This window comes from Lissotriton vulgaris, chromosome 5 (genome assembly GCF_964263255.1).
Source record: "Lissotriton vulgaris chromosome 5, aLisVul1.2, whole genome shotgun sequence".
In the NCBI taxonomy this organism is placed as follows: domain Eukaryota; kingdom Metazoa; phylum Chordata; class Amphibia; order Caudata; family Salamandridae; genus Lissotriton; species Lissotriton vulgaris.
The window spans coordinates 1,353,311,446-1,353,326,473 of record NC_141693.1 but is presented as its reverse complement, the minus strand read 5'-3'; the positions used below and the strand labels follow the sequence as shown (position 1 = coordinate 1,353,326,473).

The window sequence follows — 15,028 nt, the reverse complement described above, 5'->3', positions numbered from 1 at the left end:
TACCTGCTATAATTTTTTACATGTAGACCAGCATTGATTTAATTGCAGTGGTTGAGTTGCAGCAGAACAAGTTCAAGAACAAGCACTCTCCTGTGACGTAGAAGAAGAATAACACTCCAGGCAGTAACCCTACATAGGACATCCCTGTCTTTGTGAAAGCATTGTCATGTAGTAGTAGAGAAGAATGACCTCTGTTTTGGCTGTGTATGTACATACTCCTTCACAAAAAAGAGCTTTAGAGGGAAAAGCTAAAGTAAGATCACCCTCCACTCATCAATTTTAATTCTGGGACATACTGTACTGTATAGTACACTGGGTTCTTCTGCTTTGGAGATATTAATTTCTAGTCTTTCACTTCTCTGGTCTCTTTACTGGACACAAATTCTGTCTTTTCAGTGAGAAAGCAACCGATGATGATAGACGTGGGCATGCTGGTAAGAACCTGCCAGTAGCTCCTTTGGTATAGCGTATGTGAGGTGCTTTCTCACTCTTTCACTCATTTTTGATGTGTAATTTTTGATGTGTCTTATACTCACCTATCTTGGTTAAGATCATATGTTTGCGGAGTGTTCTGATTAACTCTGTTTTAAGAAATTTGAAATTTTAGGGTACCTAGGATTGGCTTAGACTGGAAAAATTTACTAGCTATTGGGCAGAGATAGATATCCCCTAAAACACCTTCCCACTGTAAAAATTCAATGCTGTCCCTTCAAAAGCCAGGTGTTTGTTGTTTAAATGTGTATGTACATAGGCAGGTTGTACTCATCCAGCCCTGGATGTGCAAGTAGCAGCCAGTGTTCTGTGGGTGGGTGTCAGTTTACTAACATAACTTGAGATGACGTTAGGTGATATACAGTGACGCTGGAAATTGAGGTGCAGGAGGTGATGCAATACTCCTACACCCCCCACCCAGGTAGTCTTAATGGAATTCAGATGGAGAAATGTAAATAAAGAGCCCAACATTTATTAGTACTGAAGCATGTACTGTGCGTGCAAGTAAAAACTGTCACATGACAGGCAACTTAGTTTGAGAAACTGCTGCTAATTCTTTGGAGGGGAGATGTGTTTACTGATCCTTTCCTGACTAAGAATTTAGAGTGTTTTATTACTTTTATAATGTTCTTGCTGAAGTACAGATTACATATTCCAGAGGTTTTCTAACACCTAAAGACACATACTTGCTCTACAAAGTAAAGAGCAAATATATCACAATATGTAACAGCAGCATTGAACAAAATTGTGTCAGGATGCCATGGGTCTAGTGAATGAACCGAAACAGGCATCTTAAGCCTTGGTTACGTAGTAAAAACTGGCATAACTGGGGAGTACAGTGCCCCTCATTGTCCTGGTCCCTGGACCCTGGTGCGGATGCACATGCAGCACTATTGATAACACACCCATTCACATGGATATCCCAGCAGTGGGACTTTTGTTGTCTATGATGGTTCTGAGGTTTCTGGGTAGTATGCAGGGTGGGGGAGAGGAGGGTAATGGGTCCAAGGTCCCAGGTCTGTGTTACCCAGGTGGAGTCCCATGGCGAGGCGGTCTTCCTGAAGCCTACCACCTCAGTCTTGTCCAAGTTCAAATTGGGGCAAATGGATTTGACCCATCTGGCCACTTCTGTCATGCATGTGGTGAACGTGTTCCTGGTGTTCGTTGCTTTGTCCGAGAGGGACTATATCAGTTTCATATTATCAGCATGAGGATGTTTATGTTGTGAGCTCATATTAAGTTGGCCAGCAGGATCATGTAGATGTTGAAAAGCATTGAACTGAGCAAGGAACCCTTCGGAACTCCACAAATAGGGCCTAGGGAGGGCATGTTGACGGTTTGGATTCTTCGGGAAAGGAAGTAGCAGATCCATTCGAGGACAAGTCCCTGGATGCCTGCTTTGTGGAGTTGTTGGATTAGTATGGGGTAGGAGATGGCAATAGGTCTAGAAGGATAAGGGATGTTGTTTCTCCCCTGGGTTAACCGGATGCCTTCCATTGCTGCTTTAAGGGTGGTTTCAAAGCTGTGGTTGTGTCTGAATACTGATTGTGTAGTGCAGAGAAGCTAGTGTTTGGCAGGGTGGTCAGAGAGGCACATGTTCATGGCTTTTTCCAGGATTTGGTTGGGTAGAGAAGGTGGGTTATCAGTCAGTAATTGGCATGTTTGGTCAGGCCAGGAAAGGGTTTCTTTAAGAGGGTGTTGACGGCTAGTTTCCATAGTTCTCCTGTACTGATGGAGGTGTTGAGGAGAGGCATGAAGGCATTGCTGATAGGGATTGCTCATTTGTAGAAGGCATGATGAGGGCAAGGCTCTGCTGGAACCCCAGAACAAATGACCTTCATGATTGTTGTAGTTTCCTCTGTGCTAACTAATGGTGTCCCATGTGGTGATTGTGTTGACTTATTTTGTCACTGGGAGACTTCTGGAGAAGGCCACAGGTTCCAGTTGTGGGAACAGTTCCTTTATGTGTTTGCGATTTTGCAGCAAAATAAGTTTGAAAGGTAAATGCACAGATCTTCTGCTGCATTGATGTTTCCGTTGACTGCTGTGGGTGTGGCTAAATAACCACAAGGAAAACAATTCCCTGCAGATGGATGGCTCACAGGACTTCAGGCAATAGAACAGAATAGGTTTGCATATCTGACTCTGCAGAGCAAACTCATTTTAAAGTAGAAGGCTATGATCTAATATCTACCTCACAGGATTAGCCCATGCGCATAATTCTTAGATGGTTTGCATACATGTATAAACATTTGCTCACTATTAACAATAAGCAGGCATGTAGCTGCTCTTGCTTTAACAATGGACCAGCAGCATTAAATGTGAGGACATACGACCCGTATTGACCTTGTAGTGAACCAAAGTAATACCCAGCCTATTACGGGGCAACGAGCAGAGACCCCCCTTCCACTCACCTGAAGTAGCCAAAAAGAGTGGTCCTGATGAAGGTGGAAGTTAATCATACCCACGAAACGTATGTTGACGAGATTGCTGGCAACCACTAAAGGACAACACCAAAGCAGATTAAAATTGTGATTTGTTCAGTCTGCCATATTGTCATTGGTATATGCCATCCATGAATAGAGGGTTCCATCATATTCTTTTGTTCGAGATTGTACTGATTGTGAGAGTGTGGTTTGAGAGGTGAGATTGTTTGATGTGAGGTTTATTTGCTTGGGGGGCTTGTTTTTGTATTATTAGGGTTAACCTTCATGTCTTTCTATGTATCTTATCTGTAAATATTTATGTTGTACCTGTTAACTGTAAAAGACACTGAATCAACTGTTTATCATTAGTTTGTATACAGAGATGTTTTAATCTCTAAAAACTAAAAAAGATAAAGATGAATGAAAATGAATATATTTTTGCATATTCGTGGATGGCAAGATTGATTAGTGTGGGACAGCCCGATTTCAGGCCTGTGTAGGCCACCAGTTAACAGGTATAGGTCTGACAGGAGTAATGTTTGATGTTATTGTTTCTTCTTTTTCCCCCTCGGCTCCTGGACCTAAGAAGTATTCTTAGGGGGTACCTTCTTTGAGGATTCAAGCATTAGGTTATTCCCAGGTTTCAGAGGTTGTCAAAAAAGGTGGTTGATTTGGGGTCAGTCTGGTCGTCAAGATGGTCATTGAGGTCTCCTAGAAAGATGAAAGCTCTAGAGGTGAGGATTAGGGAGGTGATGAAGTTGGTGATGTTGTTTGCGATGTTGTCTTGGGGCCTGGTGAGTGGTAGACTAGGGTTCCACCCAGAGTGAAATTTGTTGGGATTTGTAATTTGAAGTTGAGTTGCTCCATGCAGTATGTTCTGGATTTGGCAGAGGTGGTGAAGACGAAAATATCTCTGTAGACGAAGGCGATTCCTCGTTCAGGCCTATATATCTTGCCTGATGATATTGTATCCAGTCGAGATGGCGGTGGCAATGTGTGGCGTATAAGCTGAGATCAGACATGTTTTTTTCTATGAGGAAGAAGAGATCCGGGATGGCATCTTTTAGCAGGTCCCAGATCTTTGTGGCATGCTTGCTGAGTGAGAGGGTGTTGAGCGGCATGCTGGAACACTTCCAGCATTTAACACTCCCAAAATAATAATCGTTGTTTATTAGTACTCTTGCCCTGAGATCCATAAAACTTTGAAAGATGTTTGGTTTGGAGAACACTGTAAAGTCACAAAATTCCGATGGATTTGATGCAATTTTATGTGTAATTACCATATTGGTACAATACAGCATAGAAAAGAATATCCATCCCAGGGCTTTGTCTAGGTTATTCGTTGTGATAAATAATTGCAGAGGTGTATTATTCATTTAGTTGAATGCTACTTGCAAGTACTCCTCACTTACATTGTTTTATGCAACTAGAGCAACAATTTGTGTCATACTCATCTCCTTTCATTATTACGCTTTTGTGTGGTCCAGTTATAGGTTTTCTTGCAATTGCTTTATGTTCTGCAAAGTCATCTATGCTGCTGTTGGGAAACATCCATTACAACACGGTCATTACAATGACCTACATTTACAATGCAACTATTACCTGCCAACTGCCTTTACATCGCATGCCATTACAATGCATGCCTTTACAACGCACGTCACTACAACCCATGTCATTACAATGCATACCATTACAAAGCATGCCATTACAATGCATTATAAGGTAAGTAATAGAGATTTTGTAAGTATTATGGTGGGTATGGGTTTTAGGGTACTTGCGAATAGTAATTTGTACCTCTACATTATCCAACACTTTCCCTACTGTTGCACTCACTGGAGCGGGAATAGTAATTTTTACCCCTACACTATCCAACACTTACCCTCCTGTTGCACTCACTGGAATGGGAACAGCAATTTTTACCCCTGCACTATCCAACACTTACCCTACTGTTGCTCTAAAAGTAGTATGCGTTGTAATGGTATACGTTGTCATGGAATACATTGTAATGACAGTTTTAAAAAAATGCGTTGTAATGGCATGCGTTGTAAAATCATGCCATGTAATGGTAGTTGCGATGTAAAGACTGCGTTGTAAAAGCAAGCGTTGTAATTGCATGCGTTGTAACATCATATATTGGCTGCTGTCACTCTCTTAGCAGATATGTGCTGACACATAAACGTTGGTTCCAACAGATAGGTGGGTAGGCATAACAGTCTTGGCAGTCAGTGCTTTGAGGCACCTAGCAGCAAAATCCTTAATAATTAGCTGCCGCTAGACACAAGCTTTTAATTTCAGTTGTAGACCATCAATACTTTTGACCTTAAGTTGGGCCCCAGACCCCATTTTGCTTATTGTAAACAGCTATGAAATTTACAAATTGGATCCACAGATGATAGCTTACTGTTGAGTGTGTTCTGGCTCAAATTCTTCTTAACAAAGGATGTACTGTATTGTAATGTTTTGTTTTGCCCTGGTATTTTTCATGGTGCTCCCAATACTCTCTTGTAAAGTCTACAGCATTTTGTAGGCAATCTTATTAAAATGTGTATGTAACGCTTCACCCCCCTCCCCCTTCCAATAGGGTCATGAAGTGCTTTGATGTGTATCAGGTTCATAGTTGAACTTTAGAGTGCATGGTGGAAATGGTGTTGTTTATTGTTGGCCTATATAGAACATGTAGAGTGAAGTGTATGAGGTTTGACTGACATGGTGAAAGTACAACGAGCCTAATATCACTGCGCATAAGCATGAGGTATAGCGCAGAACATGATAATAGAAGCCATTGCACATGCAAGCACTTACATACATTAGAGATAGACATCCTCAAATGTAGAACACCCCAATGATGTGCATCAGTTTGTCTGACTAGGGTAAAGGGTGTTCACTCATTAATCCACAAAAGGGCAATAGGATTCCATCTATTCGAAGTACTGCTGTAAGGCCACCAAAGAGAGACAAGGATAAGCTCACGGAAATCACTGTTAAGCCACTAAGAGAATGCAATTTGGAGTGCACCCAGGAGGGGCAAAACATCAGCTCAGTAGAGGCACTGTTAGGCCACCAAAGTACTATCTGGAGTTTACTCAGAAGGAACAACACATTGAAGACACACAGGGGTGTGTGGAGTGTGGGCCTGGGAGCCAGAGGATTTGAAATCAGAGTTTCAGACCCAAGACCCTTCAATGCCAGGGAAGACTTGACAAGAAGAACCCCTTAACCTTCTGACATTAACCTGGAGTCAGTCTGCCATTTCCTACTGAAGCTAGTTTTGCTAAGCAAAGAAAGTAGTCTTCCTCAGGGTTGATGATGTACTGCACTACTTTATTTTAAAACCTTTGGACTACAATGGACGCTACCGAAGGAGGACCAGTTATATCATACATTAACAGAAACGGGAGAAATTTACAATTAAGGTTAAAACATTTTTTTTTTAAAAGTCTGACACTCTGTTTCTCTCCTTTTGCACATTAATTGGACTGACACATAAAAGATATCAATCATTATAGAATCATTATAGAAGACCCTCACCATATGATAAAAAAAACCTCTGTAAAGGCCTTTGCTACCTCATCTTGCTCACCGTTTTAACCTTCAATATATTGTAATTTATTTAAAAAAACGTTTTGGGCACTTGATTATCGCTAGAGTTGTCTAATGTGTGTTTGTTTTGCAAGCGTGTCGAAGGCAGTGTTCATAGGCACTCTGCTCTCACAGAGAAAACGGATTTTAAAACAACAATCGACTTTATATCATGTTGACAAAAACTTTTGTGTGTTTCTAAAGAACTCTAATAGAGTATATGAATATAAACAAATATAATGTGATGTTTTCAAATCAATGCCACCACTAACCCTTATTCAACCTCATGTTCGCACATAATTGTATGGGGGAAGTTCTTCCTATTATATATTGAAATCCTCCTCTAGCAAGATAGTAACTCTTGGTCCACAGCAGCCTTTAAACATAACAGGACTTACAGTATGCGTAGTTTAAATGACGAAATTAAACTTATTTTTCAGTAAAAAACCTTTACACCTGACTGATGAGCCCCATTCAGTGCAAAACCGGTCTTTGAATTCTTGAGTTCCGGTTCAAGGAGGACCTGGCCTAGCAGTTTGGGCTAGATTGTTCATTTTGCAGCAGTTTTTAGTTTTATATAGCGCAAACTAGACCCGAGGATATTGGGTATGAGAGCGCTTTACATAGCACCAGTTTCGTTACACAAGGACACATTCGTTTTTGTTAGGCACTGGAAGATTAAGTGATTTGTCCAGAATCACAGGATGTTGAGCATCGTTGTCGAGACTTGAACCCGGTTTCCCAGCTTCGACGTCGACCGATCTAGCTGTAAGGCTACATCCTCTCAGGTTCAAGACTAATTAGCATATGGTTGGGTTCACACTGCGGTGGCATGGTAGGCAAAAGAACAATAAGTTGGAATGCTATCACAAGTGGTTGCCAGTGGTTAGACGTATTGGAAGCACTGCTCTTGTCAAATTTTACATGTTTGTGTGTTTGACCTCAAAATGCTAAAAATCTGAGTTGACCCTGCCAAAAAGTGTCTGTGATTGCAGGTTGCACAAAGATCTTAGCAGCAGGAGCTTAAGCACCATGCACACAAAGGTGAAAGTCCAGAAGGCAGTGCGAATCAAACATAACATGTTTAACTATAGTTACAGAATTACATGCAGTAGTGTCTCCTGAGTAATTGTGAACAGTGGTAAGCAGTAGAGGAATCTGGTGCAGCTGATCAGATTCATATGCACCCAGAGGGATGAGGATACAACCCACATAGGAGGATTTCTGGATGTTTTTGTCACATATCCATTGTGCGCCATGATACACTGATATAGGCAGGCGTGGGGCATTTTGACAAACTGGTTGACTGAAAATCTGATCCAATGTTTTCGTCAATAATATTGACTGAAATGCATAACACAGTTTCGGGATGCTCTACACCCTCATTTGTTCCATTAGATTTTTAATCATTTGCATCATAACTGGTTATATGCATCATAACTGGTTATATGTCTCTATTCTGTACTAAAATAGGTACCCATTCTAAAATGTCCTTCATTTTCAAATGTCTTTTGTTACTGGTGTGTCTCTTCAGTGTAATAACTGAGTATGTGGCCCTCATTTGCACTCTAAAATGCATACACCTTAATACACCCCTCATTTGCAGTACAGCTTTCTATATGCCCCTCATTTGTCACTTGTACTTTGTTTCACTCATGACAAGCTTTGCAGGCGATGGGAGCTCTACTCGGCTGGTGTAGGACATCTCCCCAAATTTCTGTTCAATTCTTTGGAGGTTCACAAAAATAGGGAGAAGTGAGAAGTCTTTCTAGTGGGTATATACTCAGCTTCACAGATTCCGTATAGTCAATGTACAAAAAAGAGGGAAAAACTTGGGGCCAGATGTAGGAGCCCAAATACCGGTCGGTAACGTACCGACTGGTATTTGGGTTTTGCTATGTAGGGGGCTGAAAATTACAGAATCAGTATATTTACTGATTCAGTAAAATTACTGATTCGGTAATTTACCGAATCGGTAAATATACGATTCTGTAATTCCAAATGTAGGTGGCACAGTTTTCAGTGCCACAGGCCCTTAAGAGTCGGTATTTTACCACACAATCCTATTGTGTGGTAAAATACCGAATTCAGGTGTGCATGCACATCTGTGCATGCACACCTGTGCCATGTGACACACAGACATGCCCTTAGGGCATGTATGTGTGCCACATGGCACACAAGCATGTAATTGGGGTGCTAGAGGGTGTCAAAGTGACACCCCCTGCACCCTTGCAGGATTCGGTATTTACCGATTCGGTAAATACCGAATCAGAATTTCCCATTGATTGCTATGGGCTTGAAGGCCCATAGGAATCAATAGGAAATACCGATTCGGTATTTACCGAATCGGTAAATACCTAATCTTACAGATTCGGTAATTCTAAAATGAGAATTACCTACATCTGCCCCCTTCCTATTTACCTACTCTTAAATACCGAATCGGTAAAATTCGGTATTTAAGAGTAGGTAAATAGGAATTACCTACATCTGGCCTCCGAACTCATGAGGTGCATTTTTAAATGTATCTGAGATAGGTGGGTCAAAGGCACCCAGGTAAATCGGTGCTCACCTCACAATTTCTCATATCTTTGGTTTGTATGGTAGTAAGTATATACCTGTTGAACCAATTTATATGTGTATTTAAATATATATATTTATATATAGGGTCCTCACCCATGGGTACCACCTGTGGCTTGCTTCATCATCGGATCTTCACCCAAACACTGAATGTGAATGTGGGACTCATCATGTTTGTAAGTGGAGTTCTTTGGCTGGTAGAAGTGAGTGAAGGCAGGGGGTGTAGGTGAATTAAAATAGCCTCTGAATGCTAATTCCAAATTTTAATGATATGGGATTCAGGGCTATATTATAATAAATAGTGCGATGCTATTAGGATATAATGCTCCCAGGCATCAATTATGTCAACATGTTTCAGCCCTTGCGTGGCCCAAAGGGTCTTTCGGTTTTCCTGTTGACCTTGTTTTATCCTGAGCAATATTCATATAATAGGTATTTGCTTTTTGCTGTGCCATTAAATTGAAATAAACAATAAAAATATCTTACAGACCATACTTAAGGGGCCTTTTTCTTGTATGGTCATAAAAGTCTAGTTTTTTTAAGCAACATCATAGGGAATTTCAAGGGAGGACGTCCCTGTAGTCAAACATTAGTCTAGGGTACGTGTCTGCTCTCAATCATTGAGTGCCCCTCTATCCTTGCATATTTATATATTTATATACACATATACATTGTTTCAACAGGTATATACTTACATCAGTTCTTTGTATGAACACCCCCCTACTTCTAAAAAAGTGATTGCGAACATACAGACGGCATTTACTATTAACTCTTTTCTATCACAAGTGATTCAAATTCAGGATTGCATACTAGTCTAGTCTTGTGTACTGGTGGGGTAGACGAAGATATTTGCCCTAAAAATACTTCTTATATATGAGGAGGAGACCTATCCAGCATAAGATATGAATAGAATAGAAACCCTGATTTACCCCTATTGTTTTCGCCATAGGATATGGTGTTAATCATCTGGTCCTGATTAAGGTGGTTTGATAAGATCTGTTTCCACCAAAACGTGCATTGACTGTATGTCTGGGAAACCCCAGTTCGCAACACAATAACACAAGACATTGGAGAGCTTTCCCAAATGTAATTTAATGTGTATGTGGCTTTAGAGTGGGGAATGAACCTGAGTTGAGGTGAGAATGTGTTCAAAAAATCTATTGATATTTGAAATGTATAATGTAAAACATATGTATATTTATGTATGATATTATGTGCTTTGTTTTTTTAGAAAAATATTTTGAAAACATTGTTTTAGACATGTGGTAGGAATACCGTCACGATAAAAATGAACAAAAAATGAAATAAAATATATATGAATTAAATCACGTTGTCTCTTCTGTAGTAGTTGGTGGTCTAGCCATTGGGTACGTAGGGCCAATATTGAAGTGATATAGGTCAAGTGAGAAATTCTTGTGTTTTGATAGTTTGATCCCCCCCCCTTTTCCCAGACCTTAAATAATTTCTTAGGGTGTACTTTTTCTCCTCATTGTTGTCAATCATGATGACACAGTACATGCTCCTCGTAAGACAGCATTATAGCACAGTAAATATCCCATTCACCCCCATCCACCATATCTCTCCTTAATTACATCCTTATTTATCCTGCATTTGCACCATAAAGTAAATGGATGTTATATGTTCCTCAATAACAACAACAACAACCTGTTACTTATTTACACGATAATAATCTCGGGTCATAGCCATCATTAGCGCAGCAGGTGCAGTGACACAGGGTCCGCGAGCTCTGAGGTGCCCTCATTAACACACATATGGCTGTGTTTTTGAGATTGAGGCTAAAAACATTTTAACTGTTTCCCTGATCTTAGTGAACATACAGAGCCATGAGAAGATGGAGGGGAAGTGTAGCTCTGCATCTCCCGGTGTAGCATGTACAATTTTGTAAGCTTTTTCAGGTGCACCATTATTCTGCTGCCCTTCAACCCAGACTATTAACCTCGAAGTGAAACTCAGCCAGAGAGCACCTTGCCCCCTGACCCAGTCTGAGAAAGTCTGATAACTTTCACTGGTTGCTATTGACCTGAGAAGTGGGACTCCGGAAAGACCCATGCTGACAAAAATCCAGCAAGTCTTTTGGTCTTTCTGAAGTTGTATCTTCTTGCAATGTAAAAGAGTAGTTGATGTCCTATAATTGCAAGATTCCTCTACCATTTGTTGCAAAGTTAGTATGTCAGCATTTTCATAACTGAATGCCATTTACATAAGACAAACTGGAGGATCATGTATCCTACCTGAGGTGACAAAACCTTTGAATGGTCCGACTTATTACCATGGATTCAGTATAACCCAATGTCATATTATTCACTGAATATTAGACTATTTTGAATGAGCCTGACTTATCCTTAAGGATATAATAGACTACGGACCTGATTCACAAAGGGCCTCTGCACTTGTGACGGAGGCCGCAGTCATGGGGGAGTCTTGGCACTCGTGCGGAATCTCCGCCATGAGTATTCTATGATGTATGTGTGAGAATTGTCATTGCGGAGATTCCACCCAAGTGCAGAGTCAACCCCACAACTTTGGGGCCTCTACCACAGTTGCAGAGGCCCTTTGTGAACCACACTCTACACGTTTCAGATTCAGAGAACTATGAATAGTTCTCTAAATGCACCATCTTTAGAAAGTGTCATTACTCAATCCTGGCACTTTATTCCAGTCATTGTGCAATTGAGAATTAAGCACATTTCTTTAGCAAGTAATACCTCCAAAGTCCACAGTCCTCATAATAATTGTAATACTTTTACATTACCAGATGCAAATATCTGATCAAAAAATCCTGAAGCAATAGCATACGATTTAGAGGGTTAAATTTTGGTAAAAGATGAATTCACCACACAATCATTACCGGCAACCTTTCATCGCTGCTATCTTCATTAAGACATATTCCCTTCTGACATTTTCTGACATATTCCAGAACAGATTTTGTGGGACTCAAACCTATTCTTTGTGGTTGAGCTATCTAATATATTGTGACATTTCTGGTCTGCAATGGTAGCAAAATGTTCATCAGTTTGTACTGAAGCACTGATCTTTGAAGTAGGGTATACATCAGCTACAGTGCTGCTGTGTGCTTCTTACATTTGTTCCTCAGAACCCTGAGCCCTGAAAAATCTTTCAATGTATGCTCATTTGGCAAGGAGATCTTCCAACAGCAGAGCCTGTGTGAAATTCAGGTCTAACCTGTAGGAAGGGTGTGCTGTGGGCTGGGTTGAGTATGAGATCTAGGTCAGCACAAGTGACTCTTATTATTCAAAAACTGTAATCAAAATATAAATCTTCATTCTTCTATGATGTATGTGTGAAAGATTATATTTTTTGAGGGTATTTGAGAGTGTCACACGAACTAGGAGATGCACTGCAGTTTATAAGTAGTTTAATGGAGTATTTGGTAACAGGAATCTGTTTGAACAAAACATCAGCAATAACTCCAGCCAAGTTCTAAAAGGAAGTACATCCATAATTCATTAGTATCTTGTTTGAAGGTTTCTTGACTTGAAAGGATCTTGACTGGTTTACACTCCTCCCCACACTTAAAACGCTGCTATGGGCACTCGGGGTTAATACCTAGGAGTACTTTCACAATTATGCAAAAACAACTTGTTAGTAAATTAAATGGTCTGGATTCTGCCAAAGTATGCCTGCATGCTGCGTCCCTGAGATATCCAGATTTTTAGGATCTATCTCTCTTTGTCAAAGTTTTTACAGCATTACAGCCAGATTAACCAAGAAACCAGAGAATACAATTGGTTAAGCTTTATCAAAAGAGACAAATTCAGTGAATCCTTCTTTGGCGGTACCGCCTGTATAGGACACCGGCAATGTTGACAGTGGTGGCATCAAAGATATTACTGCCAAGACATCCACTTCTTCATCTCTATTCTGCACAAGGTGCTATTTAAAGCCTGATTCACAAAGATGTTTCTGCAAGTAAGAGGGTTACCCACTCCTGCCTTAGTCCTGAATATACACTAAAAGACACAGAATGCCCATAGGTCGCAGAGTCTTCAGTAAGCTCTGACAGCATGGTCTTGATGTAACTCCTTACATGGTGAATGTTAAAATGTGTATTTTACTATGTGTGGGCAGTTTTGCCTGGACTTGTAGAGCTGCACAATGTATATGCACTTTTAATATTAAATGACAATAGAAGGATGAAAAAAGCTACAACCAAATACTGACAAAACGGAGCAATCTAAATTAATGGGATTAGTTCTCCATGTAGAGAGAGTGAGCGGTGAGTAAAATAGTGTTAGCTTCTACTCGAGCATTCTACTGGATCGTCGAAACAGAGAATGTTAGGTTAGGTTGTGCAGGTTGTGTTATGTTATGTTATACTGCGTGACGTGGTACGTCACTCCTTGTTATCCAATGGAGGTCTCCTAGAGCATTGTCACATTTTTCTTGTGCTCTCAGGGCTAATGGCACAATGGTTGAGATGCTCACCGTATGGTTGGGTCCTTAATATCTTCCTTGTTCTTTATAATTTGGATACGTTTTAAGTAAGCAATCTTTACATATTCGTGTATATTCAGTTCGGATATTTCTTCTGAAAGTATTTCATATTTTTGAAAAAACGTCTACTCGATGAAAATTTATGTGGCTGAGCTGCACGGTTTTGATTATACAGAAGAACACAAAGGCAGTTTATGAAGCGTGCCCTCTAATTGGTGTGCTTCTGCTTGCAGGCGACAGGGAGCCTAGGAGGTGGGAACTGGGTTACAAGAAAAACCCTGCCGACTGCCCATTATCCTGTCTACACAATTCACGGCAATTTTCTGTTCAGCCGCACATTGAAACTGTTTGCAAACAGCTTCTATCTTTAGAACGGGCTGCTCAACATTTGCCAAATTTACTAGTTTGAGGTTTAAGCAAAAGACTGACCGAAAAAACACACCCACTGATATTTCAGAACAACAAAATGACTCTTGAGCATACCACAATCTATATCAGTCTGTTGCCCGCTCACTATATTTGGCTATGGCAAAATACCCGTTGATGACAGGCACATGAACGGGTAACAACACAAAACAACAAAATTCTACTCACATTCTTCGTGAAAACAGGGCAAAGTTACACTCTGTGATTAAAGGAAATGTAACCGTGTCAATACGGGTAAGTGGCAGAACAAACGGTCCGCTAAACACAGGCATACCAGGGATGAGAAGAAGTCGTTCAGAGTGGACCCGCCACCAAACACTGCACGAGGAGCAGCAAAACACAGCCAATGCGTCAAATGAAACTTTAAAAGGGGTTGCAGAAGTTTACGTTCCTTTCTGCACACGGTCAGCCCTTTCGCAAGAACACACACACTGCGCAAGACTCGAAAAAAGAACAAGAAACTTACATTCGTTTCTGCTGCGTCTCCACATCCTCGGCCCTGGCTTCTCAATCAAGGAGCTGCAGTGTGCCCTGCCGACGCATCCTTGTGAACCCAAGAGCCAGGGCAGCTCTCACCAAAGCTGCTCTGCTCGAAGACATCCCGGCTGATTCATCCCAATTATCCTGGAGGTTGCAGAGCGCAAATGCAAAAAAAGTTCCGTGACACATAATTATATCCGAGCTGTATAGACAGCCGCAGAAGACAATAGCAACACGCCATCTATGTAATCAGAGGCTCTGCGCCGAAGCTGCAGCAACATGCCCACCATGCGTCGGGCAGGGTGGGGACAGCGCGATCTCTGGGCTGACTAGGAGTCTACAGACACGACTGAGATTCCCATTCCACAGAAAGCGTTTGGAACAGAAAGGAAGCACCAAGACACTTTGCTTTTGGCAATTCCATAAACTCTCTTTTGTTAATACGGTTGGTGTCATGCCAGTTAAAGACGGTCTTTTCTGGATGAAGTGGGGCTGTGTGCGTGTGGTAGCCACAGTCATTCTGTTCTCGCGTCAGTGGTGACCGAGTTTAATGTTTAGACGGTGGGAATTTA

General features: G+C 41.0%; 1 protein-coding gene across 1 annotated transcript in view; it reads right to left on the bottom strand.

The window, feature by feature from the left end:
- The window catches only part of DENND2C (DENN domain containing 2C), a 388,745-nt gene extending 374,130 nt beyond the window's left edge, over window positions 1-14,615 (bottom strand). The window contains exon 1 of the mRNA XM_086923286.1: window positions 14,443-14,615. The gene's annotated coding sequence lies outside the window, so the exon portion shown is untranslated. The remainder of the gene's footprint in view (window positions 1-14,442) is intronic.
- Window positions 14,616-15,028: the final 413 nt, after the last annotated feature.